Genomic DNA, 17,089 nt, shown 5'->3' with positions numbered 1-17,089 from the left:
GGGATATATCTATGTGTATACACACACACACACACACACACACACACACACACAACTTTAGAAAGTGCAATGTGCCTCAGCTCTGAAGAGGAAAAGATAAGTGCTGAAAGAAAATATGTGAAGGCAACTTCGCCTAAAGGAGAAAATGAGAGGGTCAGGATCAGCCATAGGTCAGTGAAGAAAGCCCCTAACTGAAAGGATGGCACACTCAGGAAGATTTTAATAGTTGCACTGTGATGAGAAATTATCCAGCATCAGCTGAGAAACATACCAAACACTTCTGTTTCTTTTGCAGTCTAAGCTCCTGGAAGAGAAACCAGCAACTAATGAGCAGGGTGAACACAGCATAGAGCTAAAGAAATCTTTGTGCCGTAGAAGTATTGAGTCTTTCATATGAGTGAGTTAGGGGGAGATATAGTTGTTTTTTATTTAAAACTCTGTAAAGACACCAGTAAGGTCCACTTAGTACATCAGTGGGTAGGGGATACTGTGTAATACACATGGCTTGTACTTAAGAGCGTGTTGGTAAATTCACGGTACTACACTAAGGCATTGCCTTTCTATTCACGGGCTTTAAAAAGTTTTCCCTTTCTCAGTCTTTCCAGATGATTTATTGAAACTGTACTTTTCATGTTGCCTGCCCTTTGCAGAGCCATTCTGATTGTGTTCTTTCTCTTCATCTGCCTGTCCTGCATCTGTGGCTTCAGGCCTGACCTTGATACCCTCTGTGGGCTTTTTGTCCTAAGAGGATGGTCTGAACCCACTCACTGCCATATTCAGCCCTAATTATTAGAATCCCATTGCAGAATCTGACCCCTGGGCTGCCGTCTTGAGGGCAGATGATCAGAAGTTAATAAAACACATCATTTATATTATTTCATTAAAGTGCCTCAATCCTGTAATTTAAGCTCAATGTGATTTGCTTTGAAGGAAAGTGGGATTAATGATTCCTTGAAGTCACAGAATACACAAATAACAGAGTCATGAAAATTCAGATATTCTAACTCTGATCTAGACCTTCCTGTGCACAATAGGAATCATTGAGGTATTTTGATGCCAGTCAAGTATTCCTTTAGTATTCCTGAATGTCAGCCTCATTACCTGGATTTCTCAAGTATGTCTGAATTTCAGACATTATTCTTGCCAATATTGTTATTTGGTTTGTACACATATAGTCTTTAATATGTACTGGGCACTTGTATAAATATTTCAAATGCACTCATGTAATTATGACAGCAATGCTATGGGAGAGCTGAACATAAATATATTAGAGAAGAGTAAGGTTAGAGCTGAGATGCAAACTAGATAGTCCGTATCCAGATTTAATGTTCTTACTCATGATGCAATATTATTTCTACCCAATCAAAGGTCTCCCTATGACTTCAGCAAAGAGCTTTCTACAAATTAACAAAGAAAGAAGAATTAAGGTGGAAATGTGTAAACAAAACCAACTTTAAAATAATTAGATTCCTGCATTCTTAACTTGATTGTTGATGCATTTCTTGCTAGACTGTCAGTGATAAAATGTTTTATTTCCAGTTGAAACCATTGACTGGATTTAAGATTAAACAGCATAAGACAACATGTAAACAAATAGAATAGCACAATTACTTTTTTTAAAAAGAATGATACCAGAAAAAGGTATTGCTTCTAGTAGTTCTTAAAGTAAAAATGTCTAAAGCTGCAATTCATAAATCTCAATTGTAGCCAGAAAAATTTATCTTAAAAACCATTTCTCTATATTAAATGGGAATTTATTAATTTAAGAAGATTAGTTATGTGCTTGTTTTATGGATTAAAATAATTAAAACTAATTAAATCAATGAAATAATGAGTTGCTCAATATTCACATCAACATTTATAATTTCTAAAATTATCTATGTAGTTTAAGGCAAATTTGTGCCATCTATTACTCATTAAATATGTTGTTCTCATTCTAGTAATCATTTCAATTTACTAAAAACTTAATAGATGAATGGACAAAACCCTTAATATAAATATGAGTTTGGTTTTTTGAAAATCCTTTTCATTGTTCTCCAAGCTTATAGTTTTATTACAAACTACTGCTTATACTTTTCCATGAGTGTTTAAACTAACTCATTTCTGTTGTGGCCAAGCTTTCCCCATATCAGATAATTTATAGCTATATAAGTCCCCTGTTCCTCTTTCTCCTCCCCTCTGGAAATGTGAAATACCTATTCATTTTATGTGCTGTACATTGTTAGTTGCTTCCTGAGTCCTTCATATATTAGGTACATCATATCCCTTCTTCCAAGAAACTCTGGCTTTTTGACAAACTAAAGACTGGCAGGTAAATAAGGTTTTTCAACTCTTTCTAAAAGGGCTTACTTAGATTAGGTGTAGTGTTTTGTTCATACAAAAGATTAAGACATTAATGAAATGCTTATGTGTGCACTGCTTGGGAAATTTGGGGTAAGTTATCTGTCATGCTAAACTCACCCACCCTGCCACCATAGTTGAATCACTACCTGTCTTCTGTAATTTCAAGATCCTGGTATCTATTCAAATGAGGAAGCACATTTCACCATTGCGTCCCTTACTCCTTAAAAATAGTATCTATCATATGTTAAATATATACATACATATATGGATGTAATGAATGCTCGTGATACTCTCCCCAGTGAATTTTTAAGGTCTCAGTGAAAATATTGTCATCTGGGCCCTCTTGGGAGACATATTTAGAAATAGGTTAACAGATAACTACACATAATAAATTCAGTTGAACAAGTCTTATTTACATGAACAAAAATATTTATAGCTTCTTAAGTACTTTTTGTCAACTTAACACATTAATAACTAAATTTTTTTTCTGTCCTAGAAAAACTAAATATAAAATAAGGAGAACATGTACATTTATTGAAAATTTCCATCCAAAGTGCATTACATACTTTGTTGCCTTTGAATCAGCCTTAGAATCTGTTACCAAAATCTATTCCTCATATTTTTGGCAATGCTGTTGCAGTAACAAAAAAATCCCGAAATCTCAGTGGCTTGCAACAAAAACATTTACTCCATTCTTCATGATCAAAACCATTATTCACGTTCTTCATGAACTGTAAGTAAGCTGTGTCTCTGGGACCTGAAAAGTATATTCACATCTCAGGTCCCAGGCTTAAGGAGGAGCCGTTATCTCCAGCCTTCTGTTCTTCTGGCAGAAGACAGAGTGCAAAGTGCAAATTTCAATCGTGCAATCACATTAAATGTGTCTAATTACATAATGACACACTTTAGGTTTTCCCACTTTCCATTGTCCAAAAGATATCAAGGACCCAAGCCTATAAATAAAATGTGGAGTCATGGCCAAGATTTTGATGTACAAAGTCCCCTCAGTGAGGACTAAACAAATAAATTTTTTAAAAATAATACAATTTTCAATCAAAATGCCAAATTTTGTGAATGTTTTGGATTGAAGATTTGGCATTATAATTTGGTGGCCTTAAGCTCTTGCTGGGAACTAATTCTAGTTAGAAGTTTGACTATAACGTGTGTTTAGACACATTTGTGTCCCCATATAAGACAAATTCCTTAGATAAGGACATTCAGTGTTTTAAGAAAGGAGGGACTGTCACAATGGACGGAGAGGTGACAACTTAATTCAGTTGGCAAGGGAAGCTCATTTGACTTACGAATTCAAGTAAATAAAAGTTCTCTGTCATTCCGTATATTTAAATTCCCATTCTTTGGGTCCCACCCTTTCTCTAAAAATTCCCTATATATATACTTAATGAGGCTGTGATTTTGACTAATTTTGTAATTTAGAAGCCTACAAAATCAGTTTGGTATTTTTTGGGTGAGGGGATATTTTGATGCTCCAGTTCCATCTCCAGGAGATTACTTAATATCATAAGAGAAAATCTGTGCCATGGAATAAAAAATGGAGATTAGAAACTGAAATTCGTCATTCTCTTTTCCAGATTGTGCAGTGGACTTAGGGATAAACACCCTACCACACAGATGCCAAGTCATGCTTATGTTCCTTTTGTTCTACAGCTGCAGCCACACCTTCTTGATAAGCTCTGTCTTTGATAGTCTCTTCCTTTTAGGCCACATTAAGTAATAATTTAACCAATTATAAATTTGAAAGCTCTGGAACTCCAGCGACTAATTTCTCAGTTTATTAGCATTCTTTTTCCTGCTCTTGGTTCCAACTCTTCAATCTAACATTTCCCCCAATTCACCGCAATCTCTCCTAGTATGAATTTCTGTATCAGACATGTTGGTTTCAAGCAACAAGACCTCCCATTGAATAATGACCTCAAAAAATAATTCAGTGAAAGGGTATTTGGTAAGAGAGCACACTTGCAAGAGAAACTACAGCATGAGAATTAGAAAACAGGCAGAAAACAAGTAAGGATGTAGCATAAAACCCATCTGATGAGTACATTAAGGCTTTCATTGTTTAACAATGCACACCTCAGGTTATACTGTCCACTATGTCAGCCCTGGTCTCAGCAGGCAGCTGTGAACATCTGTGTTTGGAAACTTGGTCACATACCTGCAGTCTCTGCTGTCCACCTCAGCCAGAATGGATTCTTCTTCAACCTTAAGTCTTTATATTGCTCAGTTTATATTCAGTTTCACTGTCAGGTATACCTAATTAAAAATGCTAGTGTCTTAGCTGCAAGAGCGTCTGGGAAAGTGAGGCTCTCATTTTCCTATAGTATGATGTGAATCCCACCAATATTCTCAAAGTGGGACATAATCCAGACAGGAAGACAGATCAGATGCAGAACAACAACAACAACAAAAGAATGGTACATATATCCATTATCTATACCTACCTACTCCTAGTCATACAAAACTTATTTGAAATAGATACCCAAAATATTAACAAGGCAGGTTCTGATACCTGGGACAAGTGCTTTATTCTACAGATCGGACAAAATTATAGCCTGTTTCTGCAAGTAAATGTTTACTGTAACACAGCCACAACCATATACTGTCTATGGCTGTTCTTGGCCTACTGCAGCAGATTTGAGTAGTTGAAACAGACCATACAGAACAGTCTAAAATATTACTATCTAACATTTGCAGAAGTTTGCCAACCTCTGCTTACAGATCAGTGATATTTTCTGAAATGTGAGAAGCAGAACAGTAAGTATTGTGGTAGTCTTGCAGACCATTTTAATTTTTTTCTTTCTTTTTGCATTTTTTCAATTTCTGCTCAATGAAAAAAATGAACATCCATTTCTCCTGGAGAAAACTTCCATTTTAAAGTTGACTAAGATAAAGAGGAAGCATTATTGAGAAGTACACAGAACACTGCTAATGAAATTTCTACACAAATGTCAGAGAATAAACACATATCACACAGATTAAAAACAACACTAAAATGAGTGCTCAGAAACGAGCTCTTCAGAAGATTGAATTTGTTTTGAAAGATGTTGATAGTTTGGCTTTCAGCAACTTGAGGTGACTGACATCTAGGTGAAGAGGTTCTGTAGGCAGTATTAGCATAAGGGACTTCTCAGACATGACAGTACATTGTCTTTAAATAGACATCTTAAATTTGTAAAGGTTTGCTTATTTACAAAACTGTTATTTTCCTTACATTACCTTTCCTTTGAATCTTAATTTTGTATGTTTTTTTTCTCCACTTTGCAGCTACCAGTGTGAGAGACATAATTTCATAAATTCTAGAGTGCTAATTCTGTTTCACAAAGGAAAATGTAACCCAAACACAACTGTCATTAAGCAGTCGCATTTTCTCTTCAGCTGTGAACTGCAAAGTGATACAGAAAATAGTAGAAGCTATAGATTAAGAGCATCTGCAATTTTCAAGTAGGTTCCATAATAACTGGCCAAAATGTTTCCTTTGTTTCCCAGCTAACCACCAACTTTTTCATGAAGATTTTTCTTTTTACTGATCTATTTGCTGGAATGACTCATAGAAGCGTTTTTTTTTTTGTTGTTGTTCTCTGTCTCTGTCTCTCTTCCTCTCAAGAGTGGTTTTTAATATTATTCTTTGTCAGGAGTTAGTTAGTAAATGATATATTGATCTAAATTTTGTTTTCTGAAGGAAGTGCCTAATAGGAATTTAGGAATGTTCTGATAAAGCATCTGTAGACACACAGCTCTGCATAATCCAACCTCTGTAGTGTCATTATTCAAAGTGTCTGCTAAAATTGAACTATAATAAAAATGCCCTGATGGCTCATTTTAGGAAAGAAACAAAAAGGCACAAGTATTCTAACCCATCATTCTAGCTAAAATAAAATCTTAAGGAGTCATGTTTGACAAGTGTTAATGACATTTCCTATTAATAGTACAAGGAAATATTTTTGTTGTCGATCTTCTTTAGTATATCCATTTAAGCCCATTAATGCTAACATAAATATTCACTTAAATGTATTATTTCAAGAAGAAGGAGGAGGAGGGGAATCAAAACTATTATTTGGAGATAATTTATAGTTAAACTGCTCATAAAGCTAGCATTGATCTCAGTGTATCTGAAATAAGACATCTGGAATAAAATCTCTTCTACAAATTAAGTCTGGTTATAGAACTAAATTATAGCAAATGAAACAATCTATTATATCACTTAATGACAATAAATAATATTTAACAAGTTTTTTTTCCTAGGTTCCAGGCACAATGTTAAACTCTTTATAGGCATTTATATAATCCTTTTAAGAACACTAAATGGTATGTCCCTGTTTAATAATCTCATTAAACAGATTAATAATCTCATTTTTTAAAAGGCTGAAAATTTTGCCCAGGACCACATATCTGTTGTACACCAGAACAAAGCTATGAACACAAATAAATTTTCACAAACTTCCCTAAACTTTAGTTAATACCACTGAAAATAACACTAATATATTCATAAGAAATTTTCTTCATTGATGGAGAATGCTACATTCTTACCCACTTAATCTGAGACATTCAAGTAAAATTTGTCTGAGCGTGACTTTCATTTCTTTATTCAGTTCTCTCATTTTCATCCCCAGGAACTCTACTCTCCATGCAATCTCTTGTCCAAGGAAAAGAGATCTGATAATCACTGAGATAAGTTATTACACATGGTATGCTTGCATTTTTAAAAAGGGGACCACCAAGGTAACTCTGAAGAGAACTATATAGCACACAATGCAGCAGATAATAAATTCTCAATGAACCATTAGTTCTCTTAAATTCTAAAAATTAAGAAAATAGTGCAATTGTGGACTGAAGTTGTATGCACATTGATAATCTTGTCTTCAACATATTCTTACTTTATCTCAGATTTTCCCATCTATTCCATACTGATACTCAAAAAAATGTTTTCTTAGAATGAGATATTTTCCCCTTTGGGGGAAAGTTCTTTTTATGGCATATTTATTTAAATTTTGTAAGAATCCACTTTATTGCAATGACTCTTCTATTTGTTTCACTCACTTCTTATCTTTTCTAACAATAGGCATTTCTTCCTGATACGGGTTTTCTAAATTTATTTTGATTCAACCATCATTCTTAAATTAAGTGTAGATCATGGTATTAGCCTTTAAACTTAAAACCCTATTTGATTGTTCCCATTGTAAGCAGCTGTTTAGATTTGTCAAAATTGACCTTAGTAAAATGTATAAATGATCTTTAAGAATCTTTAAGTGCATTTTGATTTAGTAGAAGAGCCACATGAAGTCTAATTACATGTTGGAATTAAGTATTATTATTGAAATGTCCAAAGCATGCTTTCATTTAATTAAGTTTAAATTATTTCTATTACTCTATTTCTGTTGGGATTTATGTTTCTATTTCTAAATTAAAAAGTAATTAAAGCTGCTATCTAGCATCAGTATATCATATTCTGTGTTAGAGAATGCAAAATGTATTAGGTAAAATTTCAAGCTAGGACAACAAATGCAAGCAGGGTATGTATTCAAGATTTATTAACTGTTCAAAGAGAGTGTAAGAGGCCAATTCTAAGAAACCAAACTATTGCACAATCCACGTTTTAATATCATTATCATTTGCAATAGCTTCCATACTAGCCATTCAACGTCCTATGGACATGCTGATAGAGGTCTGATTAACTGAAGCTAATTCTAGGAAATAAGCAGATAGATAGATAGTAGATAGATAGATAGATAGAGAAAGACATCTATGTATGTATTTCCTCCCAGAAAAAAATTATATTTACATTTAAATAATATATATTATATTTTAATAATAAATAATAATATTTATAAATATTAATTTATTTCCTGATCATAGTATACAAAGAAGAAAATTGCTATTAAAATCCTCTATGAATTATTTTTTTATTTCATAGTTTTATATTTTTGAAGTCAGGAATGGAATTTTAACTATACAAATATATAGTTTTCATTAAAGATTATTTACATCTTTTTCCATTATTTTCTTCCCTATGTTCAAATACTTACCCTTCCTATGGCAAGAAATAGCCCTTTCCACAGTCAACTACTTCATTGTCAACCCTATTTTCTATTATATTTGGCTATACTAGAAAAATATAGTAAGGTGGTCCACAATCATTAACTAATGTGTATTAGCTGTTCCCCTATATATTAATGCAAAGACAGATATATTGATTGATAAATACCCAAGGAACAGATTGAATATTTTATGGAGATGAACCAATGAAGAAACTTGTACTCTGTAATTAAAATAGAATGAACTTGAATCCAGGGAATGTAATTTTGTTTTAATGACATTTGATGGGGGAGACTAAGGTGATTCTATGAAGTCTGATTCTGAAGCCCTCTGGGCTTTAAGACCTTTTCACAAGATTTATTTCTTATAGGGAACCTAATTTGATATGCCTTAAGGTTACCAAAGATGAAGAGAATAAATTGTTTTAGTGTCTAGACATTTTTCCTTTAAAATAGATGTTTTAATATCCTTGTCAGACACAGGAAGAAAATCTGAACAGAACAGTCATCATTAATGAAATTCAACTGGTAGTCAAAAAACTCTCAGCAAACAGAAGTCCAGGACCAGATGGCTGCACAGATGATTTGTATCAAAAATTAAAAGAAGCACTAATACCCATCCTTCTTAAAGTTTTCCAAAAACTAGAAGAGGAGGGAATACTTTCATATTCATTCTTTGAGGCCAGCATCACTCTAATACCAAAACAAGACAAACACACTACAAAAAAAAGAAAGAAAGAGACAAAGGAAAAGAGGAGATAGAGAGAGATAGAGACAGATAGACAAAGAGAGAAATAAAGAAAAATATAAACCATTACCCATGATGAACATAGATGCAAAAAATCCTCAACAAAATATTAGCAAACTGAATTAAACACTACATCAAAAGGATTATGAATCACCACCAGTTGGAATTTATTTCAGAGATGCAAGGACAGTACAGTATTTGTGCATCAGTCAACATTATATACCACATTAACAAAAAGAAGGATAAAAGCCATATCATCATAATAGATGCTGAAAAAGCATTTGGCAAAATTCAGCAACCATTTATAATAACTCTCAACAAAATGGGTATAGAGGGAAGATACCTCAACATAATAAAGGCCATATATAACAAACCCATAGCCAACATCATACTCAATGGAAAAAAACTGAAAGCTTTTCCTGTAAGATCAGGGACAAGACAAGGATAACCAGCTTTACCACTTTTATTCCACATAGTACTGGAAGTCCTTGCCAAGGCAACCATTCAAGACAAAGAGATAAAAGGCATCCAGATTGGTGAGAAAAATAAAACTGCCACTCTTTGCAGATGACATGATATTATACGTAGAAAACCCTAAAGACTCCACCAAAAAACTATTACAACTAATAACTAGATTCAGCAAAGTTGCAGGATACAGAATTAATATACAGAAATCTGTTGTGTTCCTACATATTATATTTTAATATTCAGTCTCTGAGAACAGCTCATCCTAGCTCTAACAAAAATCCATTCAAGTGAAAATTACCTAATTATCTTTGAACTTGTCTTTGTTGCAGTGGCAAAAATCATTCTAAGTGCCATAATTTTATATTACATATCTTAGTGATATTAAAGATTGGAATATATTTTCTAATGTGATCTTGTGACACATAATATAACCAGAAAAAATACATAATGATATTGTCTAACATGCCATGAAAAGTATATAACTAGTTATGAAATCTGGAATTATGTGACAGATGTCATGCTTGCTTGCTTTTAACAGCCAGTAATCAATGAGTCCTCACTATACGCATATACGTATAGGTACATATGAGTAAGAATGATTGAAAGTGAAGATTTTTTTCATGTGTATTTGCATTCATCTATGAATCTAAAAAATAAAAAGAACCTATACACCATAGCTCTAATAAATATGTCAGCATTCCTAATAGTTTGTAGTAAAATATAATCAAGCTATAAGAGCCATAAATTAAAATAGAGAGCTAGTAATTTCCAGTGAAATAGGTATGCTGAAAGGTCAAAAAATGTAAGTGACCTAATATACTCTTGGACACTGAGACATGTCAGTGCAACTATGCCTCTGTGGAATACCACACCCTTAATAATAATTTTAATTGAAAAATTGCAAGCTATAATAAATGTTATCTATTTTACCTAGGCAGATAAATTAATGGGTTAAATAAAAACACTGTAAAAAAAGCAATTAACAAGTAAATCAGCCTACAATTCAGTTTTCTGAAAATAAGATCTTACCTGAATGCTACTGTGCAGAACTTCAGTTGTGTTTGAATATCTGAGTCATTGTCAGTTATATGATTTCCTTAGCACTTTTGGCAAAAGCAGAGATGAGAATTCCTAGTAGCAACTAAATCATATGTTATTATATGCATTTATTATTAACAGATATTTATTGAAAGCAACTATGTGCAAAAATACTGTTCAAAGTGTGAGGATGCAGCAGTAAACACAAAATGGATAACAATCTCCCCCTTCATGGAGCATGTAAATAGTATATATTTTCTTCTGTGAAGTTAAATGTTCACAGATTTATTTTATGTATCTCCATTTTAGCCCAGATAAATATGTGGTGAATAAAACATCTCATTAAAAATGTGACTCTTGAGACTGACAGACTTGACAAAGAAATGACTCCAATATAGGCTCTTGACTTCTAGCTCAGCACTCTATTTGCTCAATCACATAGGGTTTCTTCTTAATATAAACGTCCAATTGTTCTAGATACCATTTTGTGGACATATCTATTGAATTTCATAGTTGACTTATATAGTATCTATCAAATATCAAAGTGTCATTAGCAAGTATAAAAGATCTTCTCTGGATGAAAACAACTTTCTAAGTGAATTTGTATTTATTGTCTTCTTTCATTTTCACAGTCAGTGAGATGCCAGGTATTACAGAAATGACAGTATGAACATTGACATTTTCCCATTCTGATGTGTACTGTCAGATTTGTGCCTATACATTAGGAGTCACTTTATATAGAGAGCCCCAAATCATAAGGTTTTCAAATGGAAAATTGAAAAAGCTAAAGCTTCCATCAGTTCCATGTATTCATGATACCCTAGGGTCTCTCTGGGGAAACTGTAAGGTGGTAAGCCAAGGTACCCAAACCTAACAGGGTGATAGTCATTAAACTCATGCATCTGTAAATTTCCTCAGCCTTCCTCCGAGAAAGCTTACAACTTTTCCCATGTCCATTATCTGTATTCTTTTTTGTTTTTGATAATGCTGTATTTGCATACTACTGAAAACACAAACCTGGAAGGATAAAATATCCCTATAATGTCACGATGCAAAAGAAGTATGGAGAATGTACAACGTGAAAATCCCCTCCTCTACCCACACCCAGTTCCATTACCCCTTCTTCAACAGAAAGCGTCATTTGCACTGGGCTCATATCCTCTCAGTCCCCACACTGCCCCACTCCTTGGGCTCATGCAGATGGGATATTATGCATTAGTTTCCTCGTGCTTCCATAACAAAGGATCATAAACTGGGTGGCTTAAAATAAGATTTAGTCTCTCACTGGGGGCTAGAAATCCAAAATCAAGGCATTAGGAGGATCATGCTGCCTTTGAAGGTTCTAGGGAAAAATGTTTCCTTGCCTTCTTCTAGCTTTTTTGGTGGTTGTTGGCAGATGTAACTCTGGAGAGAAAACCCTGGGGCAAAATACCTTTGAAACCGAAATCAGTCAAAGGGATAAATAAAGCAGGAGAAATCCATTTATTGCTTACAAGCAGTCTTCCACTTCTGCTCACCCAAGTCTCTCACGACCTGGCTGCAGGAAAAGGGACCCCACCCAGTCTCTTTGGTTCAGATATGCCTTCACTCCCCCTTGTAATTACCTATTGATATGGAGATAGATTACTTCTCTCCAGCCCTAGGAACACCTATTGATATGGAGATACACTAAGTCCAGGTGAGAAGTTCAGGAAATATTACAGTTTTATCCATGGAAGTCCTTGGGAGCCCCCCAGCTTGAAGGTGAGCCACTCCAATCTCTGCCTCCATAATCACTGGCATTTTTTTCCCTGTGGCCAGTCTCAGTCTTCTTTTAAAGACTCCAATTGGGCTGGATTTAAGACCCATCCTAATACAGTATGACCTCATCTTAACTTAATTAATTACATCTAATGACAAAGATCTCTTTTTAACCAAACTTTAGTCAGGTTCCTCTAAGAGCTCTTCTGGACTATGCATCTTCTTGGCCCCAATCCTATCTTTGGCCTGTCCAGTCCAGTCCAGGCTTAGCCAAGAATCCTGCTAAGTCATGTTCCCTCCATTGGTTTATGTTCCACTCTTGATAACTGATCATATTCCTCATCTGCATCCTTTATATCTGATCATCTTGGCCTGCCTTAAGCAAGAATCCTGAAAAATCCCCTTACCTTTAATGTCTCCTGTAGTGATTTTCCTTCCACTAACTACCTCACCCTGTTCCTTGGTTATATATCCCTACTTGTCCTTGTTCGAAAATCTAGTGATTTTCCTTCCACTAACTACCTCACCCTGTTCCTTGGTTATATATCCCTACTTGTCCTTGTTCTATTCAGAACTGAGCTCTGTTTATACTAAAGTCTCTTTCCCCCTATTGCAATAGTTACTGAATAAACTCTGCCTTTAATAATCTAAATAGTGTAGAGCACTGTTATGTCACTGCAAAGTCACTATTGCCAAATAAGGTCACTGTAACTCTGGGGGAAAATCCGGGGCAAAATACCTCTAAAACCGAAATCAGTCAAAGGGAGAATAAAGTTAAGAGACCCTTTTATTTCTTACAAGCAGTCATCTGTCTCTCTCTTGACCTGGCTACAGAAGAAGAGAGCTCCACCCAACCTCTCCTGTCCAGATAAACTTTGTGTACTCTTGTAATACCTATTGATATGTAAATGGACTACCTCTCTCCACCCCTTGGAAATGCCTATTGATATGCAGATGCCCTAAAGCCAGGCAAGATATTCTGGAAATATTGTGATTTTATTCACAGTCACTATAGGGAAAATGGAAATTTTATGGCCAGGATTCTCACCTCACCTGATTCTAATATTGCCCATAGTATACATTCAAGCCTTCTTGCATACCTGTTGGGCAGTGAGATATTTACCGGCAGGTAGGGCCACAGGCAACAAACTATCAGTCATGAAAGTATTGGCCCAGAGGAGGGGCGGAGAGGAAAGAACCCAAGTGCTTGGATGTACTTGGTCCATGCATCCACCAGTCACCAGGGTCCCACTGGAAGGAGAAGCAGAGAGCTTAGAGACTAGAGGGGAGCAGGAAACAGAAGTAGTAGAGACTGGAGCTAGGAAGCAGGAGAGAACAGAGGCTTTCAGGGGGAGGCTGCCAAGCCCCAGTGCTGGAAGGAAGTCTCAGAGTCCTGTGCTAGGGAGCAGGCAGGAGCAAGGACAGAGCCACCAGTAGCTATAGCTGGGCCAGGGATGGAAATGGGCTTGCCTCTTGTACATAGCTGGGTGACTGCCATGAGAATAAAGCTTGCTGCGTGCCCCTTTTTACACCCAATACTGCATTGTCATTATTCGGTCTTATCGAATTCATAATGAACTTGCCCAGAGTGAGGCACCCCCTGCTCGCAGAGCAACAGTCAAATTCTCAGGTTCTGGGTGGATATGGATTTTGGGGAGACACTATTCAACACAGTACATGCTAAATCTAGTCACGCCTGGTCATTTGTTGTTGCATATCAGTTTGTTTCTACCTCTTACCAAGGAAATTGGTCCTTCGATATTATTCAAGATTTTTGTGGGACTCCTAGATGAAGTAAACTGTATATCAGATAAAACAGTATAGAAAAAAAATTAAGCCTGAAAATAAGATAATTATTGGAAAGTTAGTCATCAGCTTCTATGTATCCCCATAGCATATGGTATCTCTATTACAGTGACTTTCACACGGTATTGAAATTTTTTGTGTGCTGGTACCCCCAGCTGGATTCTGGGCTCCTTTAGGATAGTAGCTATGTCTCGTATTTCTGAACTCTCAGGGTCAGCTAAAGTGTCCAGGCAGGCATTTAGTGAAAGTCTCAGGTTGAGCCCTAATTGGAATTCAGACATGTTTGGGCACATCTAGGGAACTGATGAGGTGCTTTCCCCAGAAGATTATTTACCTGCAAGATCAAAGTCTCTTTGAAGGACTCTTCCTAAGAAAGCAGGAGCTAATGAGGCAAACTAGACACAGGAAGAGAATGCACCAGAGAGAGAGAGATGATTTTGAATACAAGATTAGGTCTTTCACTAAGATGTCTCTTAGTTACTAGTCCATATTTGACAAAAAGTGCTGATGTAGAGTGTAGGGAGACTGTGAGTTGAATTTGAAAGAGCTGTTTCATTGAAACCCCTGTACATTATGAGGAAGCAAGCAGAGCTGTCTGGATAATCTCTAATACAACACAGCAAAAGGAAGGGATGTGTCTTCTCACTTAACTTGTGGCCTCAGATGTCTGTCACTTTGGCCTTTAAATACTGATATTCAACACTAATGAACTTATTCATGACCATAAGTGAAACGTCCTCAGCAAAGTATCAGACATGCTTGGAAGGCTGCCTAAATGATATATGCAAAATGCCAGTCAAATTTGGTTCCCTATAAACCTACCAGTGTTGATGGACTGGTAACAGTTAGGAAAATGTGGGTTACATTGAATAATACGGAATCTTAAATTTAAATAAACAGAGGATAGGCCACATTGCAAATTTTATATTAAGGTTCCAGGATTCAAAAGAATAAGGCAGATAACCTATACAATCTTTCCAAATTTATGTTTGTATTTTAAAAGAATTCATGTAAACACAAATTCATAAAGAGCTTAAAAATGGTATCATAATTTTTAGCATGTTAATGCAAAGTACTCATACGGTGACTGAGATGCATGGAATATGCAGTATTTTTTTTTTTAATGAAAGGAGAGTATAAGGACAAATTATTCCTAATGTTCTCCCAAATGGCATGTCTAAATTCATGAGGAATATAAAGAAAATGGTGTGCTTTCTTAGATGTTATTTGGTCTAATTATAAATCTGCATGATCTTTAGATTATATGAATCTAACATTTAGGGAGAAATGTAAGTTGTAAGTAGCTAGAGAAACTCGTAAAATTCACTTAGATTATCTTCTTAAATTTCTAGACTCACAAATTTAACACAAAAGCCAGTTGAGAAAGTTGTGAGGAAAGATCTTTTTTTCCTATAGTTTCAGTTAATTATAGTCTTCTTTTTAGAGAAAATTGCTTTCATTTATTCTTTACAAAGATTGAGCCTTTATGTATGTTGTTCTGTATTCTTACCTGGCCAGGAGTTCAGAGACATAAAGTGAAGTGAAAGCTTCTGAGGAAAGCATTTCAAAGTTTAATATTATTACCTGTGGATTTAAATTACAGTTTTCCTAAGAGCTTCACAATTTTATTTCCACATTCTTTTAAGTGAATCATCTGTCCAAATGCTTGAATGAGAGAAGACAGGACACAAAAAGACAAGGAGGGACAGATTTTAGGAAGACTTAGCTTCATATAAAAGAACAATTTTCTTTTTTAATGGGTGACCATGCCTAAAACAGTGTTTTCTCTAAGAAGTAGTAAAATGGAGTTGCCAAAATGTAGACACATGTGTTCTTAGTTAATTGCTATTTTCCTTCAGCTCAGATATTGCTTTCTTAGGAAATATTCTCTTACTCTCTGTGACAATATTAAATCTGTCATTTTTACTCTCTTATAAGCCCATGTTCTTCTCATTAGAAGCCCTTATCACAGTGGTAAAAATACATCACGTGTGTGATCCTTTGATGTTATCCAGCTTTACCATAAACTTCAGCTTTGTAAAAACTAACCTAGGTATATATCTGTTCACACTATATCTGCAGCTCTTAATAAAAAACCAGAACCCTAATATTTGAATAAATGAAAGACTAAGTCATTCAGTGTTTCTTAGATTCTCCATCCCATACATACATTCATAGAGCTACCCAGATTATTCACTTGATACAAAATAGATGTCAAGCAATGCATAATTACTGGATGAAACAGCATACACACACACACACACACACACACACACACACTCTCCCCACCTTTGTCAATTCACCTGCAGAGACTCCCTGACCATGCTTATTACATTTATTGTATGTCCATACTTAACCAAAAATAGTGCTTTGGCAAATAGTTGCTTTGCAATCAAAGGGAAATGTAGTGAGAGCTTATGATGATGGAAGGTGTTCTTCACATAGCACCTAATCATAGGCCTAATCAATGCCTTTGCTTCTGTAGAGGAACCAAAAGAGCAGCAAATTTTTGCTTTTAACACCATGCCTTTGGCACACAGTTCATTGAAACCCCATTAAGGTGATGTGTCTTTAGAATAAATTGGAGAATGGCTCAAACTCTATGCTTAATGTAATTAAACCACAAGCTTTGTGAGCCCATATTCTTTTGGACACACCAGCTGCATCTGTGCTCATGCCTTTTGGGTAGAATACCAATGTGAACATTCACTGAAGGGAACTACCCAACCTGAAAGTACTGTAAATTGGCCTGTGGCTTCACTGTTACATTACAGCACCAAATAGCAGCCTGTCTGATATGAAGGACAAAATGCTAAGCAGCAATGTGACTTTTGGAGATTTTTGAAGTGTTCAAGTATAAGTAAATAAGGTTATTTACTTTAGCCTTGGAGGAAAA

The sequence above is a fragment of the Manis pentadactyla genome, chromosome 10 (genome assembly GCF_030020395.1).
Source record: "Manis pentadactyla isolate mManPen7 chromosome 10, mManPen7.hap1, whole genome shotgun sequence".
Taxonomy (NCBI): domain Eukaryota; kingdom Metazoa; phylum Chordata; class Mammalia; order Pholidota; family Manidae; genus Manis; species Manis pentadactyla.
Note: the sequence above shows the minus strand (reverse complement) of the source record.